At 34.1% G+C, this 22,159-nt stretch overlaps 1 protein-coding gene across 1 annotated transcript in view; it reads left to right on the top strand.

Annotated features, from left to right (window-relative positions):
- The window catches only part of CSMD3 (CUB and Sushi multiple domains 3), a 681,859-nt gene that overhangs the window by 167,873 nt on the left and 491,827 nt on the right, over window positions 1-22,159 (top strand). The window lies entirely within an intron of this gene.

The following is a 22,159-nucleotide window of genomic DNA, read 5'->3' as shown; positions in this document are numbered from 1 at the left end:
AATTTTGTTTAAGGAGATGGTTATAAACGATTTGATAGAAAAGTGAATTTGGACAAAACTTAAATTTGTAAGAAAGGTGAAGGTTAAGGAACTTCATCTTACACCATTGTCCAAATTCTTGATCTGCCAATTATGAAATGAGTTGACATTCAAATTTCACCCTGAAATGAAGATGACAGACTTGAACTTGATGATTCCACTTGTCAATCAATCACCTCAGTCACAATGTTACATAAAATTTCTTTTGATGTATCTCATTCAGGAGAACTTTTGATAGATTTTATTTTTATTCCAAGGGAAATGCACAGCGCAACTTTGGAATAATATGCTCCCAAAGTAGTCTTGCGCTTAAAAATAACTCCAACATGTAAGCAGAAGACTATCATATATGAATATAGAAAGTACACATTCTTCTTGATCATGATCATCATCTGTAGGGAAAAACAGAGTTGATAAACTGGAAAGGATTTGGAAAAAGAGGAAGTAAGTTATATTAGGTTTCAAAATTTTCATGTTATTTAGAGACTGACGGAGATCGCTTTTCACAGTATGTGAAAGAAGATGTGACTTGATTTACTATAGAAAGTCATGCAGAAGGACAACATTGGTTCAGACCAAACAGCTCCCTAGTCTAGACCAACAGCACTGAAGAATCCAAGGAGTATAACCCTGAAAATAATAATAATAATTATTATTATTATATAAAGTAACAATAATAATAATAAAAATGGTGACAATGATGATAATAATAAATAATAATCATTTTATTATAAAATAATAATAATAATAACAACAACAACAATAATAAATGCTGTGGACATTATTAGTGGTGGTTACTAATTACTGAAATTACACGTAGCAACGTGAAATTTTGATTTAAATTTTAACATCAGGCTTAATGGCTTGAAGGCTTATTGCACCTGCATACTGTTAGGGAATTTTTGGTCTAATTTCAATTAAAAATGTCACTAATTACTGTAACTCTATGTTTGATATTGGAAACATCTAGCTTTACATTTAGTATGGAAACCTTTGTGATTCCATTCTAATAGATATGTCCTAATTTTTTCTAATGCAATTATCTAAACACAGAATTCTGCAGGAGGTTGCTAAAGGTGATTATGCAGTAATGAGCTTCTTATCTCTTTCTCTCTGTTTGCCATGGAGACTTTATTTGATTAAACACTTATCTGTAAAGAGTTCCTCTGATAAATGTCTTACTGTTCTCTACCAATGGTTACATTTAAAACAAGTTTATGGTTTAAATCTGATGCATAACACTGATATTTGTATTATTTAAGTTCCATATTTTGGGCCTAATTTTATTCAAAGAGAAAAATGTTCTTCATCAAATGCCTTCTTTTTTCTTTACTAGTCTCTGTGGTACCATGTTGGAAAATCAGTGCACATGCCTAACCGTTGCTTTATTTCACATCCTGTTTCTCAGTGAAGATAGTTCAAATGCACAGATTTTTTCACCTGCCAATTACATGTTCTGACATACATACATATATTTTATTTTCTATTAGAATTAATAGAAATGCAAAAACACCTTATTTAAAAGAAAACAAAATTGGTCAATTATACTGTGCGTAACCTGTGACTAGTTTTTAAAGTCTTCATCCCTGACAAATTAATTTGATAAGGTTGTTTTCAACAGTGAAGCATGACAAAAGATTTAGCATATTACTTTCCATTCCTGAGATAATGTTGCAGCTTGTAATTTCTCAATAATGCAACAAGGTATGAATAATTTACTGAGGTTAATAAATAAGTGTACACTTATATGCAATATTGTCATTTTATAAAGATTATAATACTTACAAAAACAAAAGGGTATTCTGACTTTCATAATTTTAAAACTTTTCCTGTTCCAGGGTAAAAATAATTATCATCATATAAGAATTTTCATTCTAAAACTGTTCCTTTAGAATTCAAAATTTTTGAAAAAAAAATACAAAGGTTTTATGTATATTTTAGTTATAATTCTATTAAAATATTTTCACTGTTGCTTGTGTAGCTGCAAGTTATTTATCACTATTAAACTAAAAAAAAATATTTTTGAATTTTTGTCATGATGTCAGATAGAAATATTGGAACATTGCTCATGGTTAGAACTTTCAATTCCATATAACAAGACGTATAGACAATATACAAGGCCTGTTTACATGATTGCTGCTCAGTGTTTGGAATTTCTGGAAGCTGTCTTTCTCAAGGATACAGGACAGTTTAATTCTCCATGATGGAGAATTAAAGTATCATTGCTCTTCTCTCAATGAAAGAGCATAGAAAGGAGAAGAGAAGGGGAGGTTCTTCCTTCATATTTAAGAAGCTGTCTTGTTCTTGTGAGAACAATCTTGTGAAGTGGAAAAAGTTAGTGCATTAGTTTTAAAACAAACAGAAACAAACACACAAGTAAATGCAAGCATGACAAAGGTTAGGTAAGCTGGAAATTGAATTTTCCAAAATTCCTACTGCTGCTTTGCAATGTTTTCCAGATATATGTGTCTATTTATTCATTTATTTTGCTGACAGTTGACAGTATTCATGCTATCTGACTTTAGATTCCATTATTTAGGTAGTTATGTCAAATCTGATTGTTTAAGATAGCCTTCATTATCAATGGACATAAATAGATCCATGTTATTTTAAAATAAAAGTTGTCATCTCATAGAACTTCAGACTTCTGCTTAAGGATGGCATAAATTATGCCTGTCACCATACAGAGAAAATTACATTTGTTTCATTGGCTATAAATATAGATTAAAATTATTAGTTCAGAATATTCTTAATGTTACTATTCATGAAAATAAATAAATAAATAAATAAAATAGATAAAAATCATTCAGGTTACAAGTATTAGTCTTTTCACTTTCACTTTCATTTTTTCTGCTCTAACAAAGAGTTGTAGAGCATATTTTAACAAAAGAGTCTGTGTATCCACTAGTTTGAATTCACTTGTTTTTTGTTTTTGGACAGAAAGTGTTTTGGATATAGTTACTTTTTTTTTTTTTTTTACATTAACATAATACATTTCTACTTTTCTGATTGTAAGAGGATTTGTTTGTTTGTTTGTTTGTTTGTTTGTTTTTACATTTCGTCAAGACAGGTTAAAGTGTTTGTTACTACAAGTTCCATAACTCTATAATCCCCATTTCACTTATATATATATGTACATATAAAGGTATGTTTATTTCTACTTAACTTTACAGATGTAATCTTCATTTCTCCTTCTTTAATGGATTTGTTCACAATGAACTGTTTTTTACATATTTATATATTTTCAAGTTATCTAACATAATATTCACATTCAAATGTGAATATTAGAATATTCAGCTCAATATTGAAATAGTTTGCCATTTCTTGTGTGAAGAACCCAATGGAGAGGAAAAATTGTTATTTGCAAATCACTGATGTATTTCTGTGACTACACAGATTCATGAGTATATATATATATATGTATACATATATGGTATACATATATACATATATACAATGTATACATGTATATGTATATTTCATACATGAGGTAGGTTTTAGGTTACAGAGAGCATCTTCAAACAACATAAAAGTTTACTTATATATCTTGTATACTCTCCAAAATATTTTTTCCTGGAGGAATATATGTGCTTATTATGGTCAATAATAGGAATTTTGAAATAAATAAATAAATAAATAAATAAATTTAAACTTAACTAACCTACCAATAAGTATTCATATAACAATATAGATACTTCACAGATAGATAAATTTGGTTGCATTTTGGTAAATGATTTTATGACAGTGTAGCAAATAGAAATGAGTAATATAGACAGTAAACAAGCTGCTTCTGCCTCTGCATGTTTGTTGCAAGCTAGCTTTGTATGGTGTGTAAAGAACAAAGCAGGAGACAAAGTCAAAGTACTGTACTTGATGTCAGACTGTACATAAACTAGTGGAATTGTACATAAACTAGTGGAATATATACAGGAGAAAATAAGGTGTGCTAACTTAAAGGCAGGAATAAATTACAACTCACAGGGAACAAGCAGTTTTATCTGAAGTCATTTCCTGTATACAAACAGTTGTCACCACTTATTCTTGGAAAAAGACCCCACATAGCCAGGTGAGATGGATTAAAAACATGTTTATTTAAAGAAAGTAAAAAAAAGAAAAGCTATGTGCTTCTTTTGTGGAATTATATATATGTATAGAAGATATGGACATAACATGAACACTAATGACTGAGCTGTTTTTCAGAGATAGTTCCACAGGTCCCTTTTGAGACTGGCTTATTAATGCCAGTGCTCTTATTGTTGCTTCATTAAAAATGTCAAATGGTCTACAGATGGCAATGATGCTCCCTTAAAATTAGAGATGATTTTTTTTTTTTTGGGGGGGGGGGGAGAGGGAGTGGCGGGATGTCATGAAACAAGTCTACCTTTACATTGATATAGCAGTATAATAGAAATTCAGTGTGTTTTCAGGTATGTGCTTTCCAGAAGAGCCCAGAAGTTCTGCAAAATAATATCTCAAATCACCTTTTTTTTTCATGAAGAAAGTTACATCGAGTTTAGCTATACTGAATGTTTGTGATAGCAGATCTTTATGGGTTCTTTATTTTAATTATATTTAAAAATCTATAATTTTTAAGACTAATAGAATTAAACTTTTGGCTCAAGGAAATGTATTAAAGTTGTGCTCTAGTATACTCTACCATACTTGCTCATATACCCTATCATACAGCTCATGTTATCAGTGTTTTTCTCAGGATAGTATCTGGTTCTCATTATCAGGGTCATTTCACTTTAACACACAGTATACTTGTGTGAACAAATACATCTGAGCCCAAAGAAGAATTCCATATATGAATTTTAATTTGAAATTGTATTCACGATTCTATTGTTATTCAAAGAAGTGGAGAAATTTCTTTGAATTATTAAAAGCTACTCTAAGTCATTGTTGATGTTCTGTGAATCAAGAAACTGGTGCAGTCCTATTTTATTATATTAATATTATCATATATTCCTAACAATATCATGAATATACACTAGTTTTACTGCACTATTAATGAAAATATTCTCATATATGCTCATATATGCTAAATTGAAATCATTAAAAATCTACAAATAATAAAAATGATGTAACACAATATGCTTGTTTTAACCAAGAAACACTACCAGGGAGTTTTCCAATTTGTTTTAATACATTAGATCCAAGTGCTAAACTTGTGTATGTTCATTTATGACAATGATGACCACTTAACTAAGTTCATATGATGGTTAAGAACTGTAACAACTCATTCTGCTCACCTGTGAAAACTTGTGTTCAATGAAGTACTAATATATTAGTGATGGTAACCTAAAATAAATAATTGCTAATTTTTAGAAAGCAAATTCAGTACATGTATTTTTTAAAAGAAAATATTTTTATTTTAATAATATTTCTTTTCCTCATCATTTAAATGTTCAAAGGGTGATTAAAGATGCAAAAGATCGGGATACTGTTTAACAGTTTAAGAAGCAATATAAAATATCTGAAAATGCTTTCCTTATTAATCCTTTCAGTAGAAATGTATACATCCAGGTCAGAATATTCATCAGAACATCAGAATCACACTTTCATCTGATTTGCATACTTTGGCTTTTTGAAGTCCTCATGAGATTAAACAAATTTTAGGAAGTGATCCTTCCACTCAACTCAGAATTGGTGAGGCTGCACATGGAGTATTGTGTCCAGTTCTGGGACCCCAGTACTAGAGAGATGTGAACATCCTGGAGAGAGTTCTATGGAGGGCTACCAAGATGATCAACAGACTGAAGCACTTCTCTTATGGGGAAAGGCTGAGAGCAGAGACTGTTTAGCCTGAATAAGAGGAGGCTTAGGGGGAAAATTATCAATGTCTATAAATACTTGAAGGGAGCATGCAAAGCTGAAGAAGCCAGATTCTTTTCAGTTGTGCACAGTGCCAGGACAAGAGGAAATATGCACAGACTGTAAAAGAATAGGTTTCACCTGAACTTCAGGAAGCACTATTTTATTGCATGGGTGATGCACTGGCATAGGTTGCCCAGAGAGGCTGTGAGGTCTAACTACCTGGAGATCTTCAAAAGCTGTCTGGACATGGTCTTGGGCAAATGACTCTGAATGATCCTGCATGGACTAGATGTCCTTTCCAAAATCAACCATTCTGTGATCCTGTAAATTTGTATCAGTACTGATGCCAGCAGCCCTAAAATCAGATAGAAACTGACACCAGTGGTGGGCTAATCCTGAACAGCTATTATACAGTCCAGAATAAAAATGACTTTATTTATGACTATTAATCAGTGCAGTAACCTTCATTTGGAAAAAAGGTCTCTTAAGTTACATCTCCAAACAGTATATTTAAGACTGTGGAATGCAGCAGAACTGAATTGTTTCTAAATAAGTTAAATTATGTTTAGAAGAAAGTATTTGTAACTATTTCACAAAGGGGGCATTTGCAGACATAGCTCAAACAAAAGTAAGGAAAGGGCAGAACTAACAACACATTATGGTGCTACCTTTTGTGGAAAAAGTACCAATATGATCAAATTTAAGAACAAAAGTTTATTAAAAAAAAAAAAAAAAAAAAAAAAAAGATACAGGTAATGAAGAGGAAAAGAAAAAGACCAGATTTTAAATTCAAGAATTCTATCCTGGCACTGAACAAAATAAAATTTATTGAATATCAAAATGCTTGATCCCATTGCTGTGTTCAACACTAGCAATTAGGACTACTTACAGTGAGTGGGTGGAAGTTAGTGAAAGAGGTTAATGAAAAGCTTGAAACACTGTTTTTAACTCATGTTTTCAAAAAAAAAAAAAAAGAAAAAAGAAAAGAAAAATTTCTTAAAGACAAAGGATATGGAAGTAAATGATGCATTGACAATATTCACATATGAATTTTGAAATTGTTTTGCAAAATTATCACAGAAAGCAACAAAACAGTGAGAATTATACAGTCAATTGAAAGGGAAAGACTACTTTGAAGGATCGAGATGATTGAGTGGGAAGGAGTAACTTGGAAAAGTAAAATACCATTTTAGGCTGATAATTGACAAAAATTTAAATGGCTTGTTTTGGTAATATGTACAGTGTAGTCATCGAAACATGATGAGTGTTACATACTAGAGCATTAATTCAAGCAAAACCCAGTCTTTCATGTGAGATTTAAAGCTAAATTATAGCCAAGTCTATTTGTTGGAAACCTTTACAGACTATTTTAAGAGAAGTGTTAAACATATAGCTCTATCACAATTCCAGTTGGGCTAGTAAATTCTGCTTATGCTACCTAATTACTTCACTCTTACATTATGTTTGGGTTCATTTACTATGTGGTATTTATGGATAAATCCTTTCTAATGGTCAAATAGCATAAATAACTTTTGTAAAATAATTTGAGATACTTTGAGAGTAATTACTGGTAAATTCCAGGTTCAACACAATTTACTAAGGTGCTTAATCCAAAAGCTTTGGCAGCAATGGGTTTTAAATAGACTAGTATACTTTTTTTTTTTTTTTTTTTCTCCAGAATATTAAAATTATAATTTGATAAACTTGATCTCTGCCTAAAATTAGAATTTACCTAGGTATAAATGAAAATTGTGAGAATATTAGTATTTAAATAACACTCTACAAACACTAATATATACCTCAGTGTTACTTACATCTAGAAGGCAGAAGTCTCTAAGAAGCCTTAAGCCCTTCAAATATTACTCCAAGAATACAACTGATCACCTGTAGTTGTTTGTTGTTGTTTTGTTGTTTTTTGAGAGCAAAAGATTTAATTGTTGAAATTCTGATATGACATTTTAACTTTCTTCAAGACTACATTCAGTAACCTAAAGAATGGTTATTGATTCTATTATGGAACATGAATCATATCCTTCAGCTTTAATTTATCATCATGTTTTCATCACCGGCAAGTGTTTCTGCTATGTTTAGATATTAACACAGCATTGCCCCTATTCCTAAAACAGATTTCAGATCTATAGCTTGTCTTTAAAGCGATAATATTTACAAATATACACTAATAGCACACCCTCATGGTGAACAATTTCTTCTTTATATCTAAATTGAATCTACCCTCTTTTAATTTAAAACCAGTACTCCTTGTTCTATCGCTACAATCCCTGATAAAAAGTCCCTTCCCACCTTTCCAATACTCTTAGGTATTGGAAAGTATGAGGTCTTCCAAAGCCTTCTTTCCTTTAGGCTAAAAAACCTGAACCCCTTCTGCTGTCTTCACAGGACAGCTCCAGCCCTCTGACCATCTTAATAGCTCTCCTCCTGTTCTAACAGGTCAATGCCTTTTTTATGCTATGGACCAAAATCTGAATGCAGTACTCTAGGTGGGGTCTCACAAGAGCAGAGGAGTACAATCACCTCCCTTGACATCCTGGCCAAACTTCTTTGGATGCAGCCCAGGCTACAACTGGACTGCAAACACACATTGCTGGCTCATGTTCAGCTTTTCATCCATCAACACCCTCAAGTCCTTCTCCTTAAGGCTGCTCTCAATCCACTCATCCCCCTATACTGATATTTGGGACTGCCCTGCCCCAGGGGCAGGACCTTGCACTTGACCCTGTGGAAATTCATATGACTCACATGGACCCACTTCTCAGGCCAGTCAATGTCCTTCTGTATGGCATCTCTTCTCTCCAGCATGTCAAACCAACCACACGGCTTGGTGTCACTGGCAAACTTGCTGAGGATGCACTTAATCTCACTGTCCATGTTACCAACAAAGATGTTAAACAGCACTAGTCCCAGTAGTGACCCCTGAGGAAAACTATTTGTCACTGGTTTCTACTTGAAATTGAGCCACTGACCACAATTCTTTCAGTACAACCATCCAACCAACTCCTTATCAGTTGAGGGACCCATCTATCAAATTCATGTCTCTCCATTTTAGAGACAAGGATGTTGTGCAGGATAGTGTCAAATGCTTCACACAAGTACAGATAGATGATGTCAGTTGCTCATCTTTTCTCCATCAATGCAGTAACCTCATCCTAGAAGGTCACCAAATTTTAACTTTGTCTTTAATGAAGCCACATTGGGTGTCACCAACCACCTCTCTGTTTTCCACGTGCCTTAGCATAGGTTTCATGAGGATCTGGTCTACATTCTTAAATTATGGAATCACAGAATGTCTTGGGTTGGAAGCAACCTTAAAGACTATCTAGTTCCAACCCCCCTGCCACTACACCAGGTTGCTCAAAGCCCCAGCCAGCCTGGCCTTGAACACTTCCAGGGATGGGGCATCCACAACTTCTCTGGGCAACCTGTTCCAGTGCCTCACCACCCTCTGAGTGAAGAATTTCCTCCTAACATCTAATCTAAATCTCTCCTCTGTTCATTTAAAACCATTCCCTCTTGTCCTGTCATTATCTAACAGAGCAACTTTTTTATAAGACCCCTTTAAGTATGGAAAAGCTGCAATGAAGTGTCCCCACAGCCTTCTTTTCTGCAGGCTGAACATCCACAGTTCTCTCAGCATCTCTTCATAGGAGAGGTGCTCCAGCCCTCTGATTAACTTTGTGGCACAGAGGTGTAACTGGCTGGCCTGTAGCTCCCCAGATATTCCTGTTTTCCCTTTTTAAAAATGGGGATTATGTGTCACCTTTTTCTAGTCACTGGGAACTTCACTAGACTACCATGATGTTTCAAATATAATGAATAGCTTAGCACCTTCTTCTGCCGGTTCCCTCAAACCCTCGGCTGTATCTCCTCATGTTCTGTGGACATGCATACATTCATGTGCCTTAGACTGCATCCCTTGGTAGGGAGCCCATGTTGGAGCAAGGGAAGAGAGTGACCACAAAAAAGCAGCAGAGATGAAGTGTTAGGGACTGACCACAGCTCCCATTTTCCGTTCCCCTGTGCCACTTGGGTAGAGGACGTAAAAGAGGGTGGATGGGGGGGAGGAGAGGCATTTTTAGTTTGTTTTTAGTTTCTCACTGCTCTGGTTTTTTAATAGTAGACACTAAATTTTATTAATCTCCCTATGCTGAGTCTGTTTTGCCGGTGATTATAATTGTTGAGTGATCTCCCCATCCTTGTCTCAACCCTTGAGCCCCTTCCATCATATTTTCTCCCTCTTTCCCTTTGAGGAGGGGGAGTGAGAGATTGGTTGTGGTAGAACTCAGCTGTCCAGCTGAGTAAAACCGGCACACCACAAGACAGCGAGGCAGCTCACAGAGATAGAGTTTGGTTATGGGTGGATACAAATTACTCAGGAGAAACAGGCAGAGAAGATGGAGTGGTGGCATCTGTGTGAAGGCGCAGCTTGGAGTTATGGAGCTGCTCTTGGGGATACAGGAAGGGCTGGCTTGTGGCTCAGGAACAGAGGGTCACACAGGAAGGGTTACCCAGGGTCAGTGTGAGGATAAAATAAAATGAAGTGAGTGTGGGTAAAATGTTCTTTAACAGCTCAGGGAAGTCTCCAATTGACTCTAATGAGGAACTGTATCCTTTCTGATGAAGTCAACATGGCAGGATGCAAACAGTAAAGATTTCAGAAGATATTAAGGAATACATGCCCATGTCTCACAGCAAGATTTATTTCCAGCAGGTATGGAATGTTGGAAACCAATTAAGCAAATAGAGGATAAGAATTTCTGTGATTCATTGATCAGAACTTAAAGTTACAGCATATTTTATTCTGCTCTCTTGGGGGCAAATGTGTCCAGTTATTCACCTAACTGGTTTATGAGGGCTCTTTTAATTTTTGCCCACTTTTAAAATAGTGTCCTGGGTTGAGAATGCTAGAATGCTGTCTTGATTAGAGTTTTTTTTTTTTTGTTTGTTTGTTTCAGAATTATTATGAATTAAATGCTGAATTACAGGTAAATGAGCAAGCTTTTATGTTCCTATATCGCCCATGAAATAAAAGCCCTGTGGTAAATCACAAATCTCCAGTCTCCAGGATCTAGCCAAACTCCAGGATTACTACTAATCTAGCCAAACTCCCAAATTACTACCGTGTTTATTGATTACAATCTATAAATCTCCAATATAATACAGACTGGCCAGACATACTGTACCAGATTCCAATTTTCTAACTCTATGCAGTAAAAAACTTCAACTATTTCCCAGCTGGGTGAGAACATAGTAAGTCCAGTTGAGATGCTTTCTAAATTTGCACAAACAATTACACTAAAAGCTCTCCTTCTGTCATCCGCAGTATTGCACTCTTTCAATTTTTCTAAAGATCTGTCTTCCTTCATAGTTGTTGTTCCAACTTTGCATAAGTGTCAGAAAGACCCACAGTCTACATAGCAAAGTTGCTGGTAATGAACTTTTTCATCATTATTTAGATACATTCTGAACAAGAACTTGAAACTTGTCAGCAAATCCCAGAATATTAACAGAATGAGCTCATTTCTGGACAGTGTTCAGGCATCTCTGTTGTATAAGGGCTTTCAGTTAATGCATCAATTTAACACACATAGAAAAATATGTAAAAAATGAAGATACATATTTATTCATTAAAAACAAACAAATAAATTTATTTAAGTTAATGATGCCTATCATACAAATTGTAAATTGAGGAAAGAAGATGGAACTGTGGAACAAAAATACATTTTTCTTTTGAGCCGTGTTCCCCTTCCCCCAGCTATTTATTTAGGGAGTTCTGAAGACAAACTGTTCACGTCTAAGTTTAACATTTGTCATAGCTACCTCCGAAGATTTCATGTTGTTAAACTACAATTTCAGGTTCATACTAAAACAAACTAAAATAGCAAATGAAGATAAATGAACTGATTAAGTCACAGACACTTCTAGCAGGTCGGTAAACAGTCAACACATAATTTTCATGGTCTCTTAACAGCTCCCTCCAGCAGCACCATACCTTGGTGAACTACATTTTGTAATACTATAGATGAAAATTTTCAGAAAATAGTTTATAGTATTTATGAACAAGTGAATTAGAACTGTGCAAAGTGAAGCCTTTTGTAGAATCAGAAAACAAAACAAAACAACATCAACAACAAAAGAAAAAGAGTGTTTTGCAGAGAGCTTGCTAATGAAAGGAAGTATGAAAGTCCATCAAACAATAACACTGAAGCAAAGGCTGCCCCAAAGAAAGCAAGGCAATCCCGTGTTAAGGCATAAGTGTGGAAACAATTTGCAAGTGCCTGAAGAGTTGATATATGCTTTGATTCAGTTCTCAGCTCCACTGTTAGCAGTTCTAGGTCCACTGTGTATAATGAGGAGTTTTTCATACATGGAAAAAAGTCTGACATTTTGGCTACACCTATGTGCATATACAGATGATCCCTCCTACTAAATATGTAGATAAATGCATTAAAATGTGAGTATTCTTGTGGAGTTTCTATATAAAAAGAAATGTTACGTTTGTACAGAGCTTCTTGACAGAGTTTCTTGATCTGTTAGGTGGCTGGGTTCAACTCAGCTCAAGTAGATTTAGTTTTCTCTTTTCTGTTTTTATTTGTTTGTTTGTTTTCAGGTTTATTTGAAATATCATGCATTGTATTGCTTATCTGGATTTGCATTACTTTATATCTGTATTATTTATTTATTTATCATGGAAATTAATTATAAACTAGGTGCAACTATAGAAATGCTGGAAGTCAACATTATTTTGTCTTTTTCTGTAATATATTCGTAAGTTATTTTAATTTTCTTTTCTTTATGAAAAGTATTCTGTGTACTTTGAAAATATAACTGCAATTTTAAATGACGAGTTGTACTTAGAAATATAAAATAAGTTTTTGTTAGATGATGAGGAAGTTCTGCTGTATATCACTAGTATCACCAGTTCCCCAGTTCTTTTCAGCACAAGGGTAATGAGTTCCTTCCAGCACAAGGGTAATGCTTTCATGAAACAATGCTATTAAAACTTCCAAGATGTCTTGTCTTTCTCCAGTTTCCACCCTCCCCATCCGCATCCCCATTCCATCTATTTAGCTAGTTTGTATTGTGCATACAGTGTAGGACATAGATTCCCTTTACTCAGTTGACTTCTTAAGAAGTAAAGTCATTATTCCATGGACCAAAATTCAAAATCCAGTGATGATTTATTTTTCATTATTGTTATTTAAAACATAGTTGTCATCTTCATTGTACTGGATATATTTTTTTGTTTGTTTGTTTCTGTTATTTCTCCCCTGCCGCCTCTAATTTTATTTTATTTTTTATATATTTATTATTATTATTTTCCAATAAGCCAATGCGTTTTCAAAATGTTCAGATTCTTGGTTCCTAGATACAATTTCATTCTGGACACATGAACTAAATGTTTATTAAACTTTTTCAGTGCTATTTCCGTACTGTTCAGTAAATTTCCAAGCTTACATTTAGATTTGTAAACTCTGAGCCAGGTTATGAATTAATGTTGAATTAAAGTTTAGAACACTTTTTAGAAAAGTTTTAAAAATTTGTCAGTGTGTTAAATGCATTTCCTTGTGGATTGATGTCAAAGTAGTCATTTCATAGTTCTTATCACTACCATGCTCATTAGCCTTGTCAGATTCAGCATTTGCAAAGAAATTCTTGAAAATTGAGAGAATTGAGTCAAATTTATAAATGATGATAAGTAAAAGTTTTATGAGTTTTAAATCATGCCTAAATATATTGTGTGGATTATTTCTTCATGACATAGTATTGCTCCCACTAAAAACTATGGCAGTGATTGAAAGGAAAATTAAGCTATATGTAAGAAAACAAAACAAAACAAAACAAACAAACAAACAAACAAAAAAAAAAAAAAAAAAAACGAAAAAAGGCTGTGGTTGAAGGAGGAAAAGTGACAGCTATGTTTCCATATTTACTTTTTTGTGTGACTCTAAAAGAGAAACAGAAGATAAAAAAGATGAAATACATGATCACTTTCATGGCATATGACTTAAATCAGCTTACTAACTTGCTTATGCCATCTCTGAATTTTCATAGTTATTAAAGAGTACTTTGAGTCAAAGTGTTTCTTTCCATTGACTGAAGTGTTTGCATGTAAACATCTCTTCTGGGCTCTGAACTACACATACTCAATTAAGATGTTTGATGGCAACTATAGAGAAATCGTATTTGCAAAACGTATTATTAATCTTGGAGGGCATTTTAATGAAAGATTCATTCAACAAGATAGCAGTATATAAATCATTAAATCTACCTTTTTAGTGAAAATCAAACTGTGTTATCTTAATAATGGAAACATCATACTCTATTACAGGATTTATGAAAAAATAAGAGTTTAAGGAAGTCTGTGGTGTTTTTTGTTCTTTGTTTTTGTATGTCTGGCTTTTTGCACTTCTAAAGCATGACTTATCATGATAATTTACGATTAGATTATGTGACTAATTCACATCACCGCCACCATGTTTCTAATTCATTTTATGATAGTTCTCAAATTGTTTAGAAGTTAGGAAGTCTGCTTAATGACTTAGGAGTTGCAAAGCTTCCTGTGAGATCAACTTAAATTAAGCTATACATCAGAGTGGTGTTTAATTGGATTTGTAATACACAGGATATGGAGGATTACATTTCTTTAACAAATATAAATACCTTAAGTACAGAAGTCTGTATGTTGATTAGCTGTCTGGACTACTTTTAAGGCCACAAGAGAGAATAAAGCACTCCTAGTCTGTCTAATATTCACTGCTAAAATAAATTATAAAATCATGACATTGTAGGTTAGAAGAGACTTTTGGAGGTTTTTAGTCCAATCTTCAGCTCAGAAAAAGATCAACTACAGAAGGTTGCTTAGGACCACATCTGGTTATGTTTTGAATATCTCCAAGGATGGAGATTACAGAACATCTCTGGGCCTCTGACCTGCCTCGTGGAGTTTTTTTCCTTATATTGAATCTGAATTTTCCATGTTCCAGGTTGTGTTCATTGTTTCTTTCACTTATGTTCATTTTCACTTTGCACCTATTAGAATAAAGTGGCTCCATTTTCTCTGTACCTTCCTATTAGGTAGTTGAAGACAACAATAAGATCTCACACCAAAACTTCCCTTCTCCAGCCTGGACAGACACAGTTCTTTCAGCTTCTCCTCATATTATGCCCCAGCCCCCAAATCATCTTGACAGCACTCTGCTTGATTCAGTCCAGTATGCCTATGTCTTTCCAATACTCGACTTCTAAATCAGATGTGGTTCACCTTAAAAGTGCTTATTTCTCATAATTGATTATGAAGAGAGCACTAGCAGAAATACAGACATCTAATGTGTATATAGAGAAATGTTAATCAAAAGCTAGCTGAGATGTCTAGTTTGACATGTTAAAAGTATTCTGCAAACACAAAGAGAAAGGAAATGCTAGAAAATCTGTCTCAAAATACCAGTCCATTAATAAGGAACAGCATGAGGGAAGACAAGAGACAGTAGGCAAGAAGATTATGAGAAATGGAACAATTTTGACCTGTTAATAGAAAATAAATAAATAAATAATAATAATAAAAAACCAAAGCCCACAAAGATGGACATAAAATAAAACAATATATAAAAAAATATACTGATTATTGATAAAAAGACCAAAGAAGAAGGGACCAAAGGAGAAAGGACCAAAGCTGAGGCACAGATAAGGAAATGGAGAAGGTTTGTAAAAGGATATATATACCTACAACTGGAAATAATATTAAAAAAATAATCCTGAGTGACAGATGGTTGTGTTTTGCTTTGTGTGTATATGAATCTATTTAAAAAAAATACTTTTGGTTAGGAGCTGTATATCTAGATTTTCTCTCTTTTCTTTTTCCTGTCAAACAACATATGATCATATCAAGAGACTGATGGTTTTCATTTGCTATAACTACTTTAGTATGTTCTGACAAAAATGGCACATTCCACTTTGCCAAATTCAGTTAAAGATTTTCAGTGTGGCATGAGAAAAAAAGATAAAATCCTGTTTGTCCATATACTAATTTATTAAATGGAAATTAGTCTAATGCCATCAGAGAGCCCTGTAACAATTTATTTATTACAGCATATTCTGTTCAAATAAAGTAAACTTAAAAGAATCCAGCAAGAAAAAGCTCATAAACCTACCTCGATATAATGAGAAAATGTTACAAAATTTGAAATGTTAGGAAAGCCTAACAGTGTTCTTACACTTTTTTTTTTTTTTTTTTGATCTGTGTCCTTCAAATAATATTCCCAAAGATAAAAGAAGAGTACCGAGTATTATATAGATATATTAGAAAAAGACATTTTTTTTCAGGCACTTGTTCTATCAATGACTTCCTATTTGTGTGTGTGTTTTGCTGAGACTGTAATTCCATTTCTGAGGTTGTTTAGTGGTGTGCCACAGGCTGAGAACTGCAGTTACAATATTTCACAAGCTCTAACTTTTTAAAAGTGTAACATTTTAATCTTTGTTTTTAATAATTTCTGCAGAAGCATATGAAATTCCTAAATCAGAGAATGGATAGGAATAAATTAGAACATGGTTGAAAAATAATAATCATTTAGTTGAAATAATTGTAGACTGAGAAATATAACCATTTACAAAAACAAAGTAGTTTGGAATATGAGGGGAAAAAAAGTTATAAGTTGTAAATATCAAGGATTTTTCAAAATTTAGACTGTAGAGTTAGAAAATTACATATTCAGCCACAGGACTAGTCCTCTAAAAAGTTGTTTGTTTGTTTGTTTGTTTTATGTTAAAAAAAAAAAAAAAAAAAAAAAAGTATTTTTCTATGGTGGTTTCAAAATGTCACATCCTGTTTTTAGGAAGGGCCAAAAGGAGGACCTAGGGAACTACAAGCCAGGAAGCCTCACCTCAAGGCACCAAAAAAAAGTTTTGGCGTGATGGGGCTTCTGTGATGGGAAAATGTTCTCTGGATTTTCAGTGCCTAATAATATGATTGTATTCACACTACAGTACTATTACACTACAGTATTACACTACAGTACTATTGTATACACACTACAGTATTTTCTGCAATGGAAGCAGTTATTTAACTCTATCCAGCTGCCTATCTTCATGAAAATTTTATCAGTGTTTTTCAAAATTTCTTTATGATAAAATATCTTTATGGTAAAATCTGATTAAATAAAGTGGGAAGAAGCCAAGCTGAAACTTATATTTATATGTGTATAATAAATTCAGCATCAAGTTTCAGTAATGTAGTCCTTGGCTTCTCTTGGGTTATGTTAATCATATGTACTCTGTTCTTCTAAGTATAATGTTTAATTTATATGACAATAATTTATGCTGTCGTTGAATTATTTAACTTTCAGGTAGTCTGTGTTGGAAAGTGTTTTTCTATAAGGAATGTGTTTTTCTTTGATTCTAACTGTTACACTGACAACATGATGGAAACAGCATGTTATGCATTTTATTACTGCATTACATATGTGCTTTGGGAATTGTCACTGAATGCAAATACTCCAACAGCCAATGGCCAATGAATTGTGTGATTTCTTTTCTCAGCCAGTCTGCTCCTTATTTTTGATTTTCTTTGCTGTTTCTGCACTGAAGATATCCAGATAGGGACATGGTATTCACATTGTGTCAGCATTGATGTTAAAACACATTTTATTTTACATTTTATCTTTTTAAATTGAGTGTGCTGACCTAGGTCATTTTCCTCATGTACCTCTAAATTAATCTAATGAGTAAAAATCTTTCTTTAATAAATCCTGTATAATGCCAATGCCATCAGTCCAGATGGAATTGCAAAATTGGTCCATCAATACACACACCATCCCATCATCTTTTTAAGCATTATGATATGACAAGTATTGGATGAGGAGTATCGAGATGGAATATATGTCCGCATGTTGATAGTAGGGAGTTGGAGGCTATTGTCAGAGGAATGTTTGGAAAACTGACAAATGAAGCTAGTTTTAAACTTTTAAACTATTTTTTACTAAACCCATAGATTAACAAGATACTTTGTGCAAACAGTTCTTTCATATTATTAATTAGTGTCATTACATATACAAAGTTGCTAGTCTTGAAGTGATATCCTTGCCAGTCGTTCTTGTGTAATGGCTGGGACATCAGTTTGTAGTTCCTTGTGCTTATCTTGCAATAGTTTTTCTTGGGTGCTTCTTATGTGCAGTTCTAAGCATCTTTGCCCCTGTGGTGATCAGATTGCTGACAGAATGCTTATGTATTGTGCCTTTCTGTGGCATTTGCAAAATGCGTGAGAACTATCAGTTACACTGTTAAACTAGTTACGTTGCTTTAGGAAACTTATATTGGAGTTCAAAATAAGCTAATATTACTTAAATCCTGATTACCTGATTGAAGCAGTGAAGCAGTTTTAATGTATAGGAGTCACAGACCTCTGCTTTAGCTACAGGAGTGGGAGATAAAAAAAAAAAAAAAAAAAAAAAAAAAAAACAAGTTGGGGGGGAGAATCCTAGCCTCAGCACTGATGTCCTACCTGGTGTGAAGTTACTGGCATTGAAGTAAGATGTTCATACTCAGTGCCTTTTGATATTTATTTAATTCAGACACTTCAATAGCATGATTCCATTGTATTTTTGTGTTTCATTTATTTCATTTTAAACATGCTACAAATAAAGAGTGATGGATTATCACATAAGATAGCCAGATATTGTAAATTCTGATTTTAATTATGCTTATCAGGAGAGCACTTTAGCAGCAACAATATGTATTTATACTTTTGAATTTACCAATATGTGTTCAGTTTTTTGAATGCTCTGAAGAGGTTTTAAACTTAATGGAAAACAGGACAGTTCACAAGGCTTTATAAAATGGGATCATTTAATGTCTTGTATTTTGAAACATTTTATTTTTTCAATAGAGTACTTTATGCCTTCAATTCAAACTAAACTCAATGTGAGCTGGAAATAAAAAACTTCTTATCCAATATATTGCATTTAGTTGCATTTTCTTTATAGCTGTATGTGCAGTGTTGTTTCAGATTTGTGATCAAAACAGAGTTGATAACTTATTGACATTTTAACAGAACAGTGCTTGCAGTGCCAAGGCCTCCATCTCTGTTTCTCACTCTGTCCCCACAGCAAGTAGGCTAAGAGTGGGCAAATGACTGGGAGGAGACACAGCTGGGACAGCTGTCTCTATAGAGACCAAACAGATACCCCCTTTCATATAATGTCATTCAGTGCATTAAAACTGCAGAAGTTTTTCCAAAGTAGCTATTGTTCAGAGAATGACTGAGCATATGTCTACTGGTAGTGTGTGATTGCTTTTGCATTGTTTGTTTTTATTGTTTTTTTTTTTGTTTGTTTGTTTTTTTGTTTTTGTTTTTGTTTTTGTTTTTCCTTCACTTCTTAACTTGTCTTTATCTTGACCCAGAAGTTTCCTTGCTACCTCCCTTCCAATCCTTTCCCCCACCCCACTGGGAAGTGACTGAGTGGGCAACTGTGTGGGGGCTAACCTGACAGCAGGGATTAACCCACCACACCTGTGGTAGGTCAGTGAAAGTTTGGAATTTGACATTTTTATGGAAGCAATCTCTCAAGCTCATTTTTATTTAATATGTGCAAAATAAAGCCTGAGATATGTCTACCCATCAATGCTTAAAAGAACATGTATTACCAGCATTTGTAGCACATACCCTATTCAAGGATGAGTAGGGGAATAAAGGATGAATATTGTAATCAAGAGAGGCATTTTCAGAATTCCTTTCCATATTCTCACAGGAATGGCATTTAGTATAAGGTCTGACATCAGGGATTTCAGAGTTTTAATTCCAAGACCTCTCTAGGCAGTTACTTGCTCTTCAGCTCACCTCTATTTCAGTCTGAGAAGTACACATATCAAATGTGGTCATACAGTTCATACATATAGAGTGCCATGAACCATAATATCAATAAAAGTACTGAGGCATCCTTAATGGAAAACAGCATTATATATAATTTTTAAAGCTCAGTTCTGCTCTCCAAGAGCATTATTCCATGTTTTACCATGTATTTGAATCCTGGTAATAGACATTTTTGTAACTTTTAGTAACTGATAAGAAGCAAGTGAAAATAAAAGATAAATTCCTGGACCACAATTCAAGTACTTCTTAAATTTGAAGTTAAACAGCAAAATGGACACCAAGCTGGGATTTTAGATTGACTATTATGCATGCACCGTAATTTTCCAGCAAAAATTCTGTAATGATTTTGGGCACAGATCTTTTATGCTTTGGATTCATATGGTGAATCCAAAACTCAGAACCATAGAATGGATCTGAATATGGCATTACTACCTGTTGAGTAAATGATGTATGAAATAAGAACGATATATATCAGTGGCCCTAATGGCTCTAAAAGAATGGATCTTTAGGATAACCTTAAGTGGATCTTTAGGATAACCTTAAGTGGCTTATATATGAGAACATACGTATAACATTTTTGATTACAGTGGACAAAATGCACAGATTTTAATATAAAGAGATGGTATGATGATTGTAGGCAGGGGTGGAAGTGGGGGGTGGGTGGGCAGGCATGTAGGTTTGCAAGAAATACCAAACTGCAACTTGGAAATATATATATATATATATATATTTATTTTATTATTATTTTTTTTTTAAAGTAGAAGGGAGGAATATGATGTGTCAGGGGAAAGCTCTTATCTTGTGCACACTGACAGACATTGTAATTACTGCTCCAGTGCAGATGTCAGTACAGCCTAAGGAAGGTAATGCTCACTCCAGTCACTCTCAGTGTTGGTAGAGCAACTTGACTTCAACACATACTAGTTCCACTGAGGGCACTTTGCTTTTCTGTGATTTTGTATGCCTCTGTTCAAACGTTCCTATCAGATCTCTGCATTGGAGGTTCTTTGTAGCCAATCAGATCAGTCCACAATAACAGTATATATTTTTCCACAAGTTTCTGATACTGTTCTGACAGCTGTTGATCTGTGGCCAGTACCAAGGCTTGTTACATTCAATTCTTGTTCATGTTATCCTGTTGCCATGGTTTGATACAGTCTGTTTGCACTGTACTAAGCTCTTGATCAAGTTTAGGGCATGGTACTTCCATGTCATGGAATCACAGAACCAGAATTACTGAAGGCATCTCTGTGTAAAAACTTGTCCAACCCCTTGCTTAAAGCAGGACTACCTACAGCAGGGTGCTCAGGACCATTTCCAGTAGGATTTTGAGTATCTGAAAGGACAGAGATTCCACAGTGTCCCTGTACAACCTGTTCATGTGTTCAAACATACAAAGAAAATGAAAAATAACCAACCAAATAAAAACTCTTTAAACTGAATTTCTTGTATTTCAACTTGTGCCCAATTTCCTCTTGTCCTTTCACTTAATATGACTGAGAATAGTCTAGCTCCATCTTTACTCACTCCACCATCAAATATTTATCCACATACTTTGATAAGATCCCTTTGAACCATCTCTTCTCCTGGATGAACAGCCCCATCTCTCTCAATTCTCCTGCTATGTCCCTTAATCACCTTTGCGGCCTTTCACTGGAGTCTTTCCAGTATGTTCATATGTCTCTTTTATCAGGGAGCCCAAAAATGGATGCATTACTCTAGATGCAAGGTAACTGGCCTCCAACTGAACATTATACCACTTCATACACTTCACCACACTTTGAGCCTGGGAGTTCAGCCATTTTTTAATACACTTTGCTGTCACTTTATCTAGTTCATATTTTACCAGTTTGTTTATGAAGATGTTATGAAAGACATTGTTGAAAGCCATGCTGAAGAGAAGATAATATCCATGGCTCTACCCACATCCACCAAGCCAGTAATATATTTGTAGATGGCTAATTGTCTCAGCATTTCTCCTTAACAAATCAAGGCAGACTACTTCCAGTCACATTTTTTTTGTGCTTCATGCATATCAAAATGGTCTCCAAAAGGTTTGGTGCTATTGCCTTTCCAGTGATCAAGGTGAGGCTGACCAGCTTGTAGCATTCCATATCCCCCTTCTTGCCTTTCTTGAAGATAGGAGATACATTTGTTTTTTTCCAGTCCTCAGGAACTTCCTCCAGTCACCTCCACATTTCAAGTATAATTGACAGTGGCTTACGGTGACACTTACTGGCTTGTGGGTGGATTCCATCAGATCCTGATAAATTATGTATGTCCAGTTTATTTACGTGTTTCCTAGCCTAATCGCCTAACCCTTTACCATTAAAATTAATTCTTGCTTGCTTTGGGTTTTGTCTCTGGTCTGGGATTCCTGAAGGCAAGTCTCACCAAGGGGAAAAAAATAAAAAAATAAAA

The sequence above is a fragment of the Aythya fuligula genome, chromosome 2, assembly GCF_009819795.1.
Source record: "Aythya fuligula isolate bAytFul2 chromosome 2, bAytFul2.pri, whole genome shotgun sequence".
NCBI classification, from domain to species: Eukaryota; Metazoa; Chordata; class Aves; order Anseriformes; family Anatidae; genus Aythya; species Aythya fuligula.
Note: the sequence above shows the minus strand (reverse complement) of the source record. Positions and strands in the feature narration are given on the sequence as shown.